This window comes from Hylobates moloch, unplaced genomic scaffold (assembly GCF_009828535.3).
Source record: "Hylobates moloch isolate HMO894 unplaced genomic scaffold, HMol_V3 SCAFFOLD_9, whole genome shotgun sequence".
NCBI lineage: Eukaryota > Metazoa > Chordata > Mammalia > Primates > Hylobatidae > Hylobates > Hylobates moloch.
The window spans coordinates 68,911,632-68,930,621 of NW_026652284.1; the positions used below are offsets into that span (position 1 = coordinate 68,911,632).

The 18,990-nt window shown below is 35.5% G+C and overlaps 1 long non-coding RNA gene across 1 annotated transcript in view; it reads left to right on the top strand.

Annotated features, from left to right (window-relative positions):
* Window positions 1-1,360: 1,360 nt before the first annotated feature.
* The window catches only part of LOC131384317 (uncharacterized), a 77,143-nt gene continuing 59,513 nt past the window's right edge, over window positions 1,361-18,990 (top strand). The window contains exon 1 of the long non-coding RNA XR_009215041.1: window positions 1,361-1,433. This is a non-coding gene — a long non-coding RNA (uncharacterized LOC131384317). The remainder of the gene's footprint in view (window positions 1,434-18,990) is intronic.

Genomic DNA, 18,990 nt, shown 5'->3' on the forward strand with positions numbered 1-18,990 from the left:
TGATAATGAAGACTAATGCGAGACAGATTGAGCAAGCAGAAATTAAGCTTAACAAAAAGAAAAATTATATCTATGTTATAGCTGTCAGATTGAACAAATAAAATAAAATACAGAATACCCAGTTAAATTTGAATTTCAGATAAGCAATTCACAATGTATATATGTGTGTATATATATATTTTTTTGACAGAGTCTTGCTCTTTCACCCAGACTGGAGTACAGTGGTGTGATCTTGGCTCACTGCAACCTCCGTCTCCCAGGTTCAAGTAATTCTCTTGCCTCAGCCTCCCAAGTAGCTGGGATTACAGGCTTGTGCCACCATGCCCAGCTAATTTTTGTATTTTTAGTAGAGATGGGGTTTCACCATGTTGACCAGGCTGGTCTCAAGCTCCTGATCTCAAGCGATCCACTCGCCTCTGCTTCTCAAAGTGCTGGGAGTACAGAGCAATGAATAAATTTTTAGTATAGCTATGGCCTATATATCATTTGTGACACACAAAGAAATTATTTTTTAAATTTGAAATTTGAATTTAACTGAGCTTTCAGGATTTTATCTGGCAATCCTAATTTGTGTGCCAGATTAGATTTAAATGATAATTAGGACCAAAGAGGCATTCAAGATACACTTGAAGCCTGGTTGTTAGCGACCCATTAAGAGCTAACTAAATAAGTGTGACTAGAACCTCCCTTTCACTGTTATATTAATTTAAAAAAGACAAACAAACAAACAAACAAAAAACCCCAACTGTTTCTGAGAATCCCAAAAAACCTCCAGAAGTTTTGTGGACTCTTTCATCTTGGACTTCCTACCTCTGTTGAACTCTTGTTCTCTGCATTATGTTTGATGGCTATTCTTTTATTTTTTTCCAAATAAAGCTAAACTTTTTTGTGAGATTTTTCATATACTCACATGTAAATATATCATAAATACCCACACATTTTTGCCTGTATTATGTGTTTTCTTGAATGTTGTGATGGTTAATATTGAGTGTCAACTTGATTGGATTGAAGGAGGCAAAGTATTGTTCCTGGATGTGTCTGTGAGGGTGTTGCCAAAGGAGATTAACATTTGAGTTAGTGGACTGGGAGAGGCAGACCCACTCTCAATCTGGGTGGACACCATCTAATCAGCGGCCGCCATGGCTAGGATATAAGCAGGCAGAGGAACATGACAGGACTAGACTGTCTGAATCTTCTGGCCTTTATCTTTCTTCTGTGCTGGCTGCTTCCTGCCCTTGAACATCGGACTCCATGTTCTCAGCTTTTGGACTCTTGGAGTTACACGCGTCATTTGCCAGGGGTTCTAGAACCTCTAGCTGCAGACTGAAGGCTGCACTGTTGGCTTTCCTACTTTGGCGGTTTTGGGACTCAGACTGGGTTTCTTGCTCCACAGCTTGCAGACAGCCTATTGTGGGACTTCACCTTGTGATCCTGTGAGTCAATACTTCTTATAAGCTCCCCTCTTTATATATACATTTATCCTATTAATCCTGTCCCTTTAGAAAACCCCGACTAATATAAATGTTTAGGGAAACAGAAGGGGTTTTAGTTTCCTAACTCTTCATATCACTGTAGAATAAATTTAAATCCTTGTTTTAAACACACTTTAGTTATATCATTTTCTTGCTTGACCTTCTCTTACTCTCTATTTCAAGTGGCCATTTGCAGGGCAAGAGAGAAAAAAAAACCTTCCTTTTGTATGCAAAGCTATTTAGGGTTTTTCCTTGCCCTGTGTCTGGAAATATAGCCACGGATCATCTTTTGCAATTACAAAAACTCAGTATTGATATGAATGTTATGCTTCTAGGTGTCTATCTAAACTCTTAGGCAAATAGTCTTCTTTCTACACAGTGGAGCTTGTAGTTTGCTTCATCCATTTCTAACAGACCCATGGGAATTTGGATAAGGCTAACAAATATTTTCACTAAGCAATACAACCCTTTTGTACTAACAAGTAGAACTCTTACCCTGGCCCTATGTCTTGGAATGCTTTCCTTGAAAAATATTAAGCTTTTCTCCAATGCCCATGATCCACCAACTCTGATAGTGTCACCTAGGTGCTGACCCATGTGAGCCCTGTTCTTGGTTTTCCCTTTAAGTTGATTTTCAAAACTCCGTCTTATCCTCATGCAGGATTAACTAGAGGCTTTGGAAATTTCCATGCCTTACGCCTGTGAAATTTTGCAGGGAACAGTCAGTGGTCATGCCCAATTTTAGGATGTCAACCGAGGAAGGAATTGCTGCTGCCGCTTTCTCCTTCTTCCCTAAAGTATTTTCTTGGAGTCTACAGATGTCTTAGAAGCAAATCTGCCATCAAGTTTTACTAAAAAAAAAAAAAGAGTATAAAAGTTTTGGAGACTTCAAATATTCTGACAAAATGTTTAATACTCAATTGTATGTGACACTGATAATATGAGGGTTAATCAGATGTTAGAAGCATCTGGGGTCTAATTAGAGTTCTACTGTGTTTTGATAGATGCTAGATTTTTGGAACACAAGATAGAAATTCAAATTGTGTTCACTCTTCTGCATACTTTAAATATAAGAGAAAATAAACAGGTAAGGGCTAAGAAGGGAGTAATAAATCATTACTATCTATGTGCTGCACATATCAAAAAATATTTCTGAAGAATTCTGAAGGGAAGTCAGATACTGTAATGTATTCTTGGGAATGCTGAGGATATGGAATGCATAGCTTTTAGTCAAGTGGACTTTCCAGCCTTGACCCACCCACACAAGTCTTTGACATCATGACGTACAGAAAAGGAAGGAGAAGACAAAGTTCAGGGGCTCCATCACTCATAAACTTTTCCTTCCTACATACATGCATACATCCACATTCTACCAACACCACTCACAGAAACAGCTACAAAGTTTGCACAATTCTGGGCCATAGAAAATGTGCAGAGAGTTCCTAGGACACATTGAGGCTTCATCTCTTCTAATCTAAATGACATAATGAGAGTTTTAGGTGAAATCAAGATGCAAGATCTGTCAAGAACTGACTTTGGAGATCATTTTTAATGCCCACTAAAAAAATTAAAAGCTGTACAGATAGAGTATCTCTTATCTAAAATGCATTGGGACCAGAAGTGTCTCACACTTTGAATTTTTTGGCGGGTTTTGGAATATTTGCATATACATAATAAGATATTCTCGGGATGGGACCTATGTCTAAAAACAAAATGTATGCTTTTTACATACTTTAAGCATACAGTCTGAAGGTAATTCTATACAATATTTTAAATAATTTTTTGCATAAAACAAAGTTATGATTGCAACATATCACATGAGGTCAAGTGTGGCATCTTCCGCTTGTGGCATCACGTTAACCCTCAGAAAGTTTTAGATTTTGGAGCATTTCACATTGTGAATTTTTAGATTAGGGATGCTTAACTTGTATATATTCTTTACTTTTCCATTCAAATTTAAATATCCTAGGGCTTTGATTTCATCTGTCAAATGGCAAAATTAACATTAAAATTATCTCGTATCTAAAACAAAGTTCTTTTCAAAGGCACTTTTTATGTTACATTCTAGGAACTAGCATGTAATTATAATACATCCAAAACAAGCGAAGCAGTTTCACAGAGATAGTTGTAATTGCTTAACTGTAATAATGCTTACCAATTTTATAGACGAGGAAGCTAAAACTCAAAGAGCTTATATTTAGTAAGTCACAAAGGTTGAATTAGAACCCAGTTCTTTAGGCTCCTAATTTGGTATATTTGTTTCCCTACCAGTCTTTCTGCAATGCTATAAAATAGAAAGTGACTGCATTGTTTTTGCTTGTGATTTCATAATACAGTGATTAATCTGTCATTTTTCACTAGAGGACAAAGGTTTTTGTGCCTTTATTATTATACATTATGATTTTTTCATGCTGTAAGAAACTATGAGTCATCGCCTGATAAAACCATTAATTTTTCTTATTATCATAATCACCAATAAGTTTTTAATTTATGATACATTAAGTAGAAAAATAGTTCATAAGATTTCTACAAGCATACACATTAGAAAATAGATATTTGATCACAGGAAAAGTCTCAAGTGTGAGCTAAAAAGAGAAATCTAACAATAAATCAATAGTTCATTGTTATGCATTTTTTAGCGTTTTAAAATATTTTGTGTATCTGTGTGTCCCAGTCCAATTAAAGGAAAGAGTTTATGTCTTATGCTTCCTTACTCTTTACAAATCATTAGAGATGTTATTATATACAATATTGTTAAATGAGATTTATAGGTATATGTGGAACATAACGTGACCTGCAGTCCAGATTCCAGCCACACATAGAAGGCAGGAGCTCTCTATTTTAAATGCATTCCATTACATGGCATTTGCTACTTTCCCTGATTTCTTTTGCTTTAGTTTCTCTCAACTGGTGCCAAGAATGTATCCAGCAGGGTCCAACGTTTTCTGTGATGATGCGCTTATCCCTTGGGAACACGTGACTTTATATCCATACAGATTTTTTTTAATATATCATTTCGCTGCCTTCAGGAGGACATTTGGTAAAGTAATTTAGATAAACTGAAATGATTGTAAGTCTAAAAATTCAATATGTGTTCCAGAGTTGTGGATTGAGTCAAAAAAGTGAGGAGAGAATCTTTAAATCATTTAATTTTATCTATATTAATTTCTTAATCTCCCTGCTTCACCCATTGGCTCTCTCTGGCTTTTGTTCTCATTTCTTTTGTGAAATTCACAAAAGGAACATCAGCATCATCTATACTATGACATCCTGACCATAGGTAACAAGATATAGGATTCTTGAAATTGCTAAGAGAGTGAATGTAAAGGAGACTCACCATAAAAATGACAAGTTTATGAGGTAACACATACGTTAATTAGGTAGATGTATTCATCCATCTGCATATTTACTTCAAAACAATATGTTGTACATGGTAAATACAAACAATTTTATCTGTCAATAAAAAAGAAAATAAGTAAATAAAATACCTGTAGCTCACTTAGATGGCTTGGGTAAAAGTGCCTTTTAATTGTTGAATTCACTGCTGGTTTTGATTTTCTCAAGCTGAATAGCAGGCCATCTACTAATGGAAACAAATTTGCTTATTAGCTTGGCAGTCATACTAAATTTGGAATTTCATTGAATTATTTTTGTGAATGACCAAGGCTGCTTCTGTGGCACACATGGAACTGGATCAGGGCTGAATAGTACATTTCTCTATGTATCGTTTTGCAAGTAGTTTGATGTTCTCTCTCTCTCTTCCTTTTTTCAGGGGCTTGTTATGTGATCTGAAACCATTTCCTTTTAACTTACCATTTAATATTTGACCATTTAAGTATGAATCATATGTGTGTGTGTTGCACACATTCCTGTTTCATACACATTCTTTAATAACCGTATAATAGCAAAACATGGAAAGAATGTGCCATCATAAAGTGTTCTTTACAAGCATCTGTATATCATCAGTGATACATTTGTTGCCAGTTTGATGCAGAGTTAAGCTGTAATTATTTGGACTAATGAGGTTCCCTGCAGTTAAAATGTTTAGTAATACTTTTCAGAAGAAAGAATGTCAGTCACACATTTTTCTGACCAACTCTAAAATTCAGAGTCCAGAGTTTTTTAATTTTTCAAATGAAAGTTGAAATCCAATCTGGACCTGGAAGGAATCCACTGATGCTTGTCCTCTTGCAGCCCTTGAACTGCTTCCTCCGTTGTCACTGACACTTTAATGAAGAGAAAGGTCTTTTGAAAGTAAAAATGCTGAAATTTATTACAACTCTTTCTCTGTAATATTAAATGATAGCATTAGAGTATTTTGTTCTTACACACCATTTTTCTTTTCTGGAGCTAAAGGTACTGCTCCATTATTATACAAGCATTGTAAAGTAGATGAGAAAATAAATATTACTCTCTTCAACATCTAAGGTAACATAAGCATATTCTTTAAGTGACTTGTCAGAACCACAGCCCCTTAGTTGACAAGTTTGTATTGAAAAACAACAACATGATTTCCAATTCTGTGCTCATTAATTAAACTGTGTAACCTAGTAATTGAAGCATCAGTTTGTATTAAAACTTGTTAAAGGGGCTAATAAGACTTTGCAAAGAACTTCTTACTCTTCATAATAACCATGTTAGGAGAGTTGGATCTATTAGTAAGGAACATTATTAGGAAATTTATCTCTTATCATGCTTATTTTGCTACAGTGTCAATCCTGTTTACAAATCTGGAGGAGCTTGTGCTGATTCTGGCCTCTTAAGGAAACTATATATTGGTGCGCTTTTTTACAGTATCTCATGGCATACTATTTTATCTTCCATGATCACACATCACTCACACCATAGTGTTAAATGCTATTAATTGTTTGCTTGTCTATTCAAAACTTGAAGGCCTGACCTAATATCTAGCACCCTATTCCCAGCCGTTAGCCTGGGTCACAGATGCTGTTCACTAAGTGTATTGATGAATAAATGAAAATAACCCAACATTCTGGATAGTAGACTGTAAGCTTTATGTAGGTGAGAACAGAGTCTGGCTTTTTCCCCTTGGGCTCTTCCTCAATAACTTGTAGCACATATTTGATAAATTCTGTTGAGTTTATTTCACACATACGAAGAGGTACACATACGAAGAACTACACGAAGAGGTAGTTTTGACCATGCCATGCTTTGCTTTCCCTCCAAATCTCAAAACTTGTAGTATCCAGTTTTCCTGTGATAACTGAAGGATTTGGGAGTTCAGATGAATATTGAATTTGCATTGTCAGAGTAGTTTTTAAGAGAAAATAAAACCAAAGAGAAATTACTCTTTGATGCTTGTTTAGAAAAGGTCAGCAATATCCTCCTCTCTGCTCTTCCAGGACTGAAAATATCATCATTTTAAGTGGCTTTTATTTGTTTACTTTTGTTCTGTAAGTGTATGTTCACTTGCATGCCTGGACACAGACTCATGGTTACTGTCTAATCACTAGGCAGGTTTTATGGTCAAGCATGACAGGGAGAAATGTACAAAATTATTCTTTGTAGAAAGCTCATTGTACATAAACCAAGAATATTCCTTTTTGATGGGTTTTCATATAACCTTCTGTATAAAATGCTTTCTTATTTCTTGCTGATAGCATTCACTGAGATAATATATTGACACAGGAATTTTTCATTGCTGCTTCACCAGCCGGAGACCTCCACGGCCAGCAGCACCCCTGCTTGAGTTTTGCTTGCACCTGCTGGGTTTGTTCCACCCACTTGGGCTGGCAGACTGCACTTGACTCATGCTAGCGGCCTGGATCTCACGCCTGCCAAGGGTGAGCCAGGCATGTTGGTTGCTGTTGCGGGGAAAGCAGCTCCAGGTACTGGCTCTGTGTGAGACTGCAGCTGGACCAGGTGTATTGCAAGAAGCTTCTGCCTTGGGTGCTGGTGTTTGGATGAGGGGAATGTGGTAGCACCTGAAAAACTCAGAAAGGCCAGGAACTATGGAGCCTAAAAGGGGGTGTTACAGCATGTTACCACTCTGGCCTGGGGAGTCTTGAGGTCTGGGCCCCAGAAGGGTCACAGCTCATTTGTGTTACAGTTCACTGGTTCCTGCCATCCACACATTTTGGTGAACAGCGGCATGTCCTAACTTGTTCAGTCCTGTTGCACTGCTCCAACCTGCAACTCCCCAGCTGGCCCAGTCCTGACACTGCTTCCTGTTATGTAAGGTGACCGCTAGACACCTGTGGAGAGCAGGAGGGCTACAGCTTTACAACTCCTTTCACATCCACTGTTTGGCAGATCCCAGGTTCTTGTCCTGCATCCAAGAAGAATGAGGTTATGAGGACAACTGAATAGTGAGCAAGGCCGAGAAGAGTTTTACTGAATGACAGAACAGCCTTCAGCAGAGAGGGAACCTGAAGTGGGTAGCTCCTACCTGAAGGCAGGTAGTCTCCCTGTAAGGCTGAGTCTGGGATTTTTATAGGCTTATAATGGGGGAGGTGAGGGCTATAGGTAGCCTTGGAAAAGGCAACATTTGATTGGTTAAAAAGCCCTATTTAGAAAGAACCAATTGGGAAAGAGTGGGTGAACAGGAATAGAAGTTCTCACTCCTGTTGCAGACTCCATCCCAAACTGGCAACCCTGTTTTCAGGCTTCAGGCTGGTTTTGGCTTGAAAGTCAGGTTTCATGGGGACCCGCCCCTGCTGCCTAGGAATTTGTCTGCTTCCTGCTGCTATCAATATTACTTGTTAGATATGATTATAATGAATTTCAAGGGACAATCTAGGTCATTGATCATATTGTACATTTGCTGTTTGGACTATTTCCAGAGACATAAATTATAAATATGTAATATAGACATGTATATGTGTGTGTGTGTGTGTATGTGTATACATGAATGTATGTGCATATGTGGGTATATATACATATATAATCTTATTCTCTGAATAAGGTATTCTTTGAATAAAGTGTCTATAAGAACAGTTTACCTAAATTTGCAGAGAAAATTTGGGTCATAAAGGCAAAGGACAATGATGAACATACATTGTTCTATGAAAGGCATCACCTATAGTAAGATATTCTGAATTCTACACATAGGTTATAAGATAAACTTTAAAAAAGGGACATGCCTTTTGTTACAAATATTATGTATATCTTAAACTGCTGAAATACATAATTTTTGTTTTTATTTACATGCTTGCTGTCTGCTACCAGTAATAACTAATTGTAGAAGGGTAGCCAAGACACGCAGGAGGAAGAAACCTTCTGAAGACACTGAGAACACTGTTGGAAATGACTTTCTGACTCTCTGCTATACACAGAGGAAATAGAAATTTGAGGAAGATTAAATATTCTCTCCAGAAAATTTCCTTCTGGTAATCTATTTTCTGTGCAAAATCTAATATGCTGCTATCAGCATATCTTTTTAGCAAAATATTGTCTTTAATTCCAATCTTGTTAACTTTTCTATCCTCAGAAAGTATATTTCATATATTATTGTAGAATGTTATGCATATATTTTTAAAGTTTTTTATATTTTTAGTTTATCCCTATAAAAATTTAAATACGGGAATATCATCATATTTTGGAAGAAACTGCATGCATGTAGCATAGATATTTATATATAATTTACATTAAAATGTAGAATGCTTTTTCTATTTGTCGGTTTCATTTTACATTTGATAATGTTGAAGTCATCATTTTGGCCTGTTTTTTTATATAGGAAGAAGGCCCCAATGAGAATTCCAGAGATCTCAAACTGTTAAACAGATGTATTGATTTTCAAGGTTTCACTCCACAGGAAGTAGACTTAATCTCATTGCCAAGAAAAAGCAATTTAAAAAGTAGAAATAGGAAATTTTTTTAGCTTTCTAGAAACTTTAAGACAACACTAAATAATCTTTGAGTGCTTAATGCAAGAAAAAGTCTGGTTGTCTTACTCTCTAATACTTACTTCCATCATCTATAAGACAGATAGCAATAGTTTCTGCTAGTTAAGGATGTTATGAGGATTAAGTGGGATAGTGCATTTAAAGTACTTAGACAAAGGCCTACCTCATGTTCAGTACATAATAAATGGTAGTATTTTTATTATGTCAGGAGGTTTACTTATCTTGTCTTTTCTAGGTTATATATTTTAAAGTAACATTGCTTGCTTACATACAATAAGAGGCCCCAGTTTAAGTGCACAGTGGAATAAATTTTGACAAATATATATCTCTGTGTAACCACCACCACAATAAAAGTATGAAAATTTCCATCACTCCAAAAAATTGTGCTCCTTTCAGCCTCAGGCAACCACTGATCTGCTTTTAGAAATATAGTTTAGTTTTGCTTTTTCCAGAATTTCATACAAATGGAATTCTACAATGTGTACATTTTTATTTCCTCCTTTCATTCAGCATGTTTTAAAATTTGACAATAATTTGCATTCCAAATTTGTTCCTTTTTATTGCTCAGCAATATTCCATTATTTTAATATATCGTAGTTTCTTATCCATTAATCCACTGATGGACATAAGGGTTGCTTTTCATTTTTGGTTACGGTAAATAAAGTTGTTATGAACATTTTCACACAAATTATTTCTGTGTAAATATATTTTAATCTCTCTTCTGTAACTATCTAAAAGTAGACTTTCTGTGTCATATGGTAATTGTTTAGCTTTATAGGAATTTTCCAAGTGACTGCACAATTTTTCACCCCTACCCACAATGGATGAGAATTCCAATTGCTCTACATATTTACCAACACTTAATATTACTGGTCTTCTTATTTTTTGGCATTCCAGTGGTTATATAATAGCATCTCATTACAATTCATTACAATTATATTGAAGCTTTCTTGGTTGAACATATTTTCATGTGCTTACTGATGATTATTATACTTTCTATGTAAAATGGTTGTTCAAATCTGTTACCCACACTTATTGAATTGTCCTTTCATTGTTGAATTATAAGAATTCATTATTTATTCTGGATACCAGTTTTTTTCAGATATATGTATATTTCCTCCCAATCTGTACTAGGCACTTTTATTTTCTAGGGATCTCTTTGGATAGAAGAAATTTATTGTATTAGTTTGTTTTCATGCTGGTGATAAAAACATACCTGAGAGTGGGAAGAAAAAAAGGTTTAATGAACTTACAGTTCCACGTGGCTGGGGATACCTCACAGTCCTGGTGGAAGGTGAAAGGCATGTCTCACATGGCAGCAGACAAGAGAAGAGAGCTTGTGCAGGGAAACTCTCCCTTATATAATCATCAGATCTGTGTGACTTACTCACCATCATGAGAACAGCACAGGAAAGACTTACCCACATGATTCAATTACCTCCCACCAGGTCCCTCCCACAACATGTGGGAATTCAAGATGAAATTTGGGTGGGAACATGGCCAAACCATATCATGTATGTTTTGGTAATCCCTAAATTATTTATTTATTTTTTACCGTTCATGATTTGGGGCATTCTTATCTAAAAATTACCAAAACAAAATCACAGTGATTGTAGATTTTTTCCCTTTATGCTCTTTTAGAAGTAAAATACTTTTAACATCTATGCTTGATCAATTTTTATGTCTGTTCTTATATCAACATAACAGTGTATTTATTAGAATAGCCTTATCAAAGTCTTCCAGCCCAGGCAATATGGTGAGACTCCATCTTTACAAAAAATAGAAATAACTCTCTGGGCTCATGCCTGAGGTCTCAGCACTTGGGAGCCTGAGGTGGGAAGATCACTTGAGCCCAGGAGGTTGAGGCTGCAGTGAGTGGAGATCACTCCACTGCACACCAGCCTGGCTGACACAGCAAGACCCTGTCTCAAAAAGAAAACAAAAAACGTTTTGAAATAAAGTCTTTAAAATGTGTCCTTTATTTTCAAAATTGTTTTGGCTATTAAAGGTTCTTTTCATTTCATTTTTAAAATTTATGATAGACTAATACTAATTGTACATATTTTTGAGTTATTAATTTTTTTTTACATGTACACATTACACAATGATCCAATCTGGGTAATTAACATATCCATCACCTTAAACATAATTTCCTTGTAATGAGAACATTAAAGAACTTGTCCTAGTTATTTTGAAATATACAATACACTATTGTTAAGTCTAGTCATCCTACTGTACAATAGGAAAACTGAACTTATTCTTCCTAACTGTAACTTTGTATCGATTGAGCAATCTCTCCCCATTCTCACCTCCTCTTTACCCTCTCTATCCTCTAGTAATCACTATTCTACCGTCTATTTCTAAGAGAACAAATTTATAGTCTACATATAAATATGTGAAGTGAGATAATGAGATATTTGTCACTTTAAAATCAATATGAAAATTTTTACTGAAACCAAAACAAAGCAAAGCAAAACAAACAAAACATGTAGAGATTGTGGCTGGTATTATGTTGACTCTTTTTTTTTTTTTGTATTTTTAGTAGAGACGGGGTTTCACCGTGGTCTCGATCTCCTGACCTCGTGATCCGCCCGACTCTTTAGATCAGTTTTAGGATAATATGAAAATATTGTGTTTTCCAATTTGTGAAGTTGGTATATCTCACCATTTGTTCTCCTCTTTTGCAATTTCTTACAGCAGAATATACGTTTCATTGTACAGGTCTTGTATACATTTCACTAAATTCATTCCTAAGTATGTCATGTTTTTAGTGCTATTGTAAATGGCATTTTAAAATTTTATTTGCAGTTATTATTTGCCAGTATATAGAAATATAATTGCATTCACCTGGCACTTTGCAACCTTTCTAAATTCATAATTTTGTGTCTATTTAATGACTCCTTGGAATTCTCTACATAAAAGATTACGTCCTCTGTAAGTAAATTTGTTTTATTTTTCCTTTCTAATATCTATGACTTTTCTTTCCTTTTTGCTTTCTTGCACTAACATAAAATCCAATAAATTATTGACTAGCAGTTGTAAATGCAAACTTCTTTGCCTTTTTACTAATTTTAAGAGGAAAACATTCAGTGTTTCTTCTTAAGTATGATTTTAACTGTAAGGTTTTCATAGATACTCTTCAGCAGATTGAAGTAGCTTCCTTATGTTACTGTTTTTCTGGTTGTTTTAACATGAATATATATAACATTTTGCTAAATGCTTTTCTACCATCTATTTAAATGACTATATGCTTTTCTATATTATTATGTTAGTTTGATGAAGGTGTAAAATGCTTTGGATAAAATCAAAATAGAAATGGGCACCACCAGAAGACATTTTTATTCAGGTGACAAGGATTTTATGAGTGATTTCAGATACATTTTATAAATATCCATTTCAGTACTTCCTAATAGAGCATTGGAATGTAAGGAATAAAAATTGTTAACAATGACTTCCAAGTTCTAAAAAGTTTAATGATGACTTCCAGTTACCTAGTGTGGATGAAGAGTCACTTACTGAAATAAAGAACACCTACAGTACATTTAATTTTGGTGGGACATGATAAATCTTAGATACTTATGAGGATCTAAGAGGAATAACTAACTTGAAAGTTAAATATATGACTGGAGCTAAGAGCAGAGGTCTGAGCTTCAATTTACATTTAAGAAATATAGAATATGGCTGATTTAAAAAAATCTATTTTAATTGAAAAATAATAATTGTACATATTCATGGGGTACATAGTGATGTTTCAATACATATAATGTACAGTGATCAGATCAGAGTAATTGGCATAGCCATAATCTCAAGCATTTGCCATTTCTTTGTATTGGGAATGTTCAATATCCCCTTTCAGGTTATTTGAAACTCTATGTTATTTTTAACTATCATTACCCTACAGTGGTAAAGAGCACTAGAACTTTTTTCTCCTATGTAGCTGTAGTTTTGTATCCTTGACAAATCTCTTTCTATCCCTCCCTTCTTCCTACCCTTCCCACCCTCTAATATTTTCTGTCCTATTTTTTACTTCTATGAGATCAACTTTTTAGCAGCTAGTATTTAAAACCAAGAACATTCTAAGCCTTTCCTGTCTCTAGAGCTTTAATACTTTCTTCCATTTTTAATGTTAGCATATAGCTGGCATATAAAGCTGGGTAAAGAGAATGTAGAAAATGAACAAAGAAGGGCTTGGGACAAAGCCTTGAGAGGCTCAACATTCAGGAGTCAGGTCAGGGAGAGGAATCCATCAAAGGACACTGTGGTCATCCAAAACCCACGAGAAGTAACTTTCACAAAAGCAATGTGGGATTGATCTACTATGTTAAATGCTTCTGAGAAGGCAAATAAGAATAGGATTGAAAAGTTTCCTAAACTCTTTTAATTAGCTATCTTAAGCTATATGTTTTACAATCCTGTTAAAGAATCTTTGGCATTTAGTATTTTACATCCAGGATCTATAACAGAGACAAGTTCATTATTTTCTTTATGGCATATTTAAAAATCTCAAGTAGCACTGCTTTTTGATTATGACAATTACATACCATGTGAGTTTAATATATGAAAAAATAGACTTGAAACTGCTACATACCTCTGTAATGGCATATCAAATCTAACCTGCTTACTGAAAGATATTTTGTGGGTGACATTCAAAACTGAAGATTTATATAACTCTTTCCTTTCTGGAAGGAATTAAATACTTGATGGCAAAAATACTGATGCAGAGAAAAAACACATTGAATTAAGATAATCTTAGATAACTGAATAATTCAATAAAAGATTTACAATTTCATGTACTGTTTTTTTATTCCCTATTGTGGGAATCTGGAATCCTATTTTTCTTCTGTAATGAATACATTTTAAATCAGTTATCAAGATTCAAAGTGAGAGTCAATACAAGAAAACACCATAGTGTAGCAGAGAGCTTTATATTATGAATGAATCTTTGGGTACTCTATCTTCTGCTCTATATTCAAAATACTCAGACTCCCTGGAGCCATAATTTTAAACCCCACATAATTGACTCAGCTCTTTATCTTTTCAAAGATAGATACAGAGTACTAGCAGCTTTAGTGTCTAAGAGGCTGGTGTTTGTGAAAGTTTAAATGTTCTATAAATGTTTAATTTACTTAAAGATGAATTGACAGTCATTTTACTAGACAGTGCACTGGTTTCAGTGTTTCTGTTTCAAAAATAAAAGGCACTAGAACCTTGTAAACTACGCCCTCAATGCTCCTGTTTTTCAGTGTCTCATCTGTCATATGAAGCAAAGTAAATAGACTAATACTTTAGAATTATTTGTTCCTGAAAAGAAAAGGTGTGTACTAACTGTAGTTCTTATTGATCTCTCTATATTTGTCTAATTAATGGTGTCTGTTTATAATTTATAATTAGCCTCTTAGGTCCTACTGGGAAAACCTTGGATTGCTTACATGGTAATATTTGACAAATACTGGAAAATTTGATTAGAATATGAAATATATCACTTTCAGCAGTCCCTTTAGCAATATTATGTAACTAGTATTTTCCAGAGGCATCATCAACTTGTTGATATATTTAGAATAAAAAATAATGCTCTTGGGAAAATTGTTTCTCTACACCCACACAAAATACATCTGACATCAGATGTGTGAATTTTTTCTCATACCAATTAATTCTCTAACACCAGCTAGTATTCTACAATTCGATTCAACGTTGACAACATCTAGTTGGATTTTGCATCAGATTCCACAGTTAAGGGCTTGGTCTCACAAGACAGTGCTCTCATTTCAAGCACAATCACAAGTCTGGGCCTCCCATTCTTCTGGCCAGTCATCTGTACGGAGGGTCCCTGTGACCTCCTCCTCAGGTTTGATATTTGCTAGAATGGCTTGCAGAATTTAGGGAAACATAAATATGTGTTCTGGTTTATTATAAAAGATACAGATGAACAGCCAGATGAAAAGATACCTAGAAACAATCACATGAAGGCTCCCAAGAACAAGAGTTGCCCTCCCCTTGGAGTTGGTGTGCATGAATCTCCCAGCATGTGGAACCATTCACTAACTGGGAAGCTCATCAAATCTCATGGTTTGAGAACTTTTATACAGCTGAATCTCCAGTCTCTACTCCTTCCCGCGCTCTTCTCTGGTTGGTGGTGGGTGAGACTGGATCCATCCTCTAATCACTTGGTCTTTTTGGTGAGTAGCCCCATCCTGAAAATATCTGGGGCCCTACACAAAACTACCTCATTAACATAAAGTCAGGAGTGATCAAAAGGAGCTCATTATGAATTTAAAAAAGACACTCCTGTCACTCAGGAAATTTCAAGGGTTTTAGGAGCTGTGCTATGAACTGAGAAAAAATACCAAGTGTATTTCTTATTATACCACAAATGGCTACTTAGTATTTGCTGTTATTTTCTTGGTATTTCTCTTCTTTCTTATTCACTTACTTTCCCCATGGTCAGTCTTGCATCAATTGAGTTGATAGATAATGAGCTTCCTTTAGCTTCCAAGTGGAAGATTCCCAAAGTGTTTTATGGTAAATTGTATCTGCCAAATTCCATATATGTTCTTGGTTTCTGTGAGGTAAATGTTTCCATGTGACACCACAATCACTTTATTGAAGATACATGTGACTCTTGAAGAATTCAGTTACTGATCTACCCTCCAATGGAAGCCCCTAACTGGCAATCCTTTGGTTATCTCTACCACATGCAAAGGATTGTCAGCTTCCTTGCTAGGAGTAAGCCAAAGAAAAATCACCATTTCTACTTCCTGCTGATTGATACTGTTGCCTCTCTTGTTTGTACTATTGTGGTAGTCATGTTTTGTTTGTTTTGTTTTTGTTTGTGTTTTTAGCTTTTCCTAGGGAATTAAACATTTTCTGATTCCAAATTTTAGGTTTGATATCAATCTAAGTTTGGTTATGATTTTTTGAAATCTAAGTCATGTCATCCTATATGCTAAGCTCCAGGGTTTGGCAGGCACAATGCTGCCTCTACTGGAGAGAGAGCAGGCAGCTAGCTGTGGTTCCTGAGGACTTGCTTTTCCTATGCTGCATCTAAAGGCAGTCCATTGCCTATGAAATGAGACGTATACCCAAATACACACTGTGAATAAATATACTTTAAATGTTTTAATTATTATTATACTTAAATATTTATAATAGCACAAATATTATAAGTAATCTGAATTTTTCTAAGCAATTCCAGGACTTGGGTATAAAGAAATTTGCTTTAATTACAATATCTCAGATTGCATTGGATCACTGCCTTCATCTTTATACCATAGCATGTCAGTTCTCTCTCAAAGTCCTCAGAATGCATTTCTAGGAATTCTTAAAGCTGCCTCAAAAGCCTGCTCAAGTCAATCCAGCCTCGTTGGTGCTTTCTCTGGCCAATACAGCCACCTGAATGTAATTTCATGACTCTGCTTCTGCTGTGGCATACTTCAGAAGAAACCTGATTCCTGCCCAGCATCCTGAATCCCTGAATCCTCAGAGCTATAGTCCTGCATGGGATTACGACATCTGGAAAAAGAATAAAAATTACTTATTGAGAGGAGAGAAGCATACACCATGAAGCAAATACTAAGAAATCTTCACTCTGAGAGCTTTAGAAACTATGGTGCAGAAAAATGACCTCCAAGCAGAAAGGAACAGTCATAGGACAGGACAGATGAAACAGGTATTAGACTGTTGGAGTTTCTAAGACAACCCAGATTTAAGGACATAATTTAATAGAGGTAGATCACACAGAAGAAATTTTAAAAATCTGTTTAAGATGCTCTTACAGACTTAGCTTCTTACAGACTTAGCTTAAATTTGCACATGTGTAGTGCAGGACTCTGGGAAACATAAAAGAACCAGAGATTAATGAAGGAGCAGAGAATTGGAAAGACCTGGAATCCTGGCCCATCCTAAGTGGAAAATCGACGATTACTCATGCATTCAGTTAGCAGCAAAGTAGGTACACCCAGCAGTAAGGAGCACACAGTTGGTTAGGACGAAGATTAGAATTGAAAGAAACCGCCCTAACAAAACTTAAACTCCAAAATGATAAAATCATCTGAGGGCGATTTAATTGACTACCAGATCAAATGAAACATCTTTTAGGGAAAAGCTACCTAATGTAGAATATTTAAATGTTTTATTAACAATTTCAGCATAAAATTAAAAATACATATTAGATATAAAAAAGCATGAAAAAGTGACTGATAAGAAAGAAAAGAAAGCAATAAAAGTAAATCCAGAGATGAGTTAGATATTAGACAACAAAGAATTCAAAATGCTAAGATTAATATATAAAATAAAATAAAGGAGACAATAGCTTAAATATATAAACAGTAGAGCATTTCAACAGATAAATATAGACCAGAAAAACCAATGGAAGGTTATAAATTGGAAAACATAATAATACAAAATTAAGGAGTTACTGCATAGGTTTAAATTCAGGAGTTCAATAGAAAATATCTAAAGTGAAACACAGAAACCAAGGAATAAAAAAAGAAACATCACAGAGTGAAGTGTAAAGACAAGTGGAACACATTTGTAAATGTAAAATTAGACCAGCCTGGCCAACATGGCAAAACCCTGTCTCTACCAAAAATACAAAAATTAGCAGGGCATGGTGGCACGTGCCTGTAATCCCAGCCACCGGGGGGGCTGAGGCAGGAGGATCACTTGAACCTAAGGAGGCAGAGGTTACAGTGAGCCGAGATCGTTCCACTGTACTCCAGCCTGGGCAACAGAGCAAGGCTCCGTTTCAAAAAAGAAAAATGTAAAATTAATATTACTAGCTTTCCAGAGAAAGAGAGAATGGAACAGAGAAATATTGGAATAATAAAAGCTTAATTTTAAAAAATGTGAAGAAGACATCAATCTATGAATTCACTAAGATCACTAACTTTAAACTGGATAAATACAAGGACAATTATGCCTAGGCACTTCATAATCATTCCGTTCCATAAAGATGAAGAAAGACATGTTAAAAACAGCCAGTTAAAAAATATAAATATCCAAGAAACAACAGAAACTATAGAATACAAAGGAATGTAACAACATCTTTAAAGTTTTGGGATGAGTATAGGGGTAATTAGCCCCCACACCAAAAATTCTTCAAACATAAGTGTGTATTAATTATCTATTGTTCCATAAGAAACTACCACAAAACTTGGCCAGTCGCAGTGGCTCACACCTGTAATCCCAGCACTTTGGGAGGCCAAGGCAGGCAGATCACCTGATATCAGGAGTTCAAGACCAGCGTGACCAACGTGATGAAACTCTGTCTCTACTAAAAATACAAAAAACTAGCTGGGCATGGTGGCAGGCGACTGTAGTCCCAGCTACTCGGGAGGCTGAGGCAGGAGAATCATTTGAACCCAAGAGGTGGAGGTTGCAGTGAGCTGAGATCACACCATTGCACTCCAGCCTAGGTGACACAGCGAGACTCCATCTCGAAAAAATAAATAAATAAATAAAAAATAAAAGAAGAAAAAAGAAATAAAGAAATTACCACAAAACTTGGCAGCTTAGAGTAATACATTTTTTTTTCTTACAATTATTATGGATCAGAGATTTAGTCAGTTTAGCTGGATTCTTATTCAGGGTCTCTTATCTGCTGCTGTCTTATTTTAAAACTCCAGTAGGGAGAGTTCTGCTTTGACATTCACTCA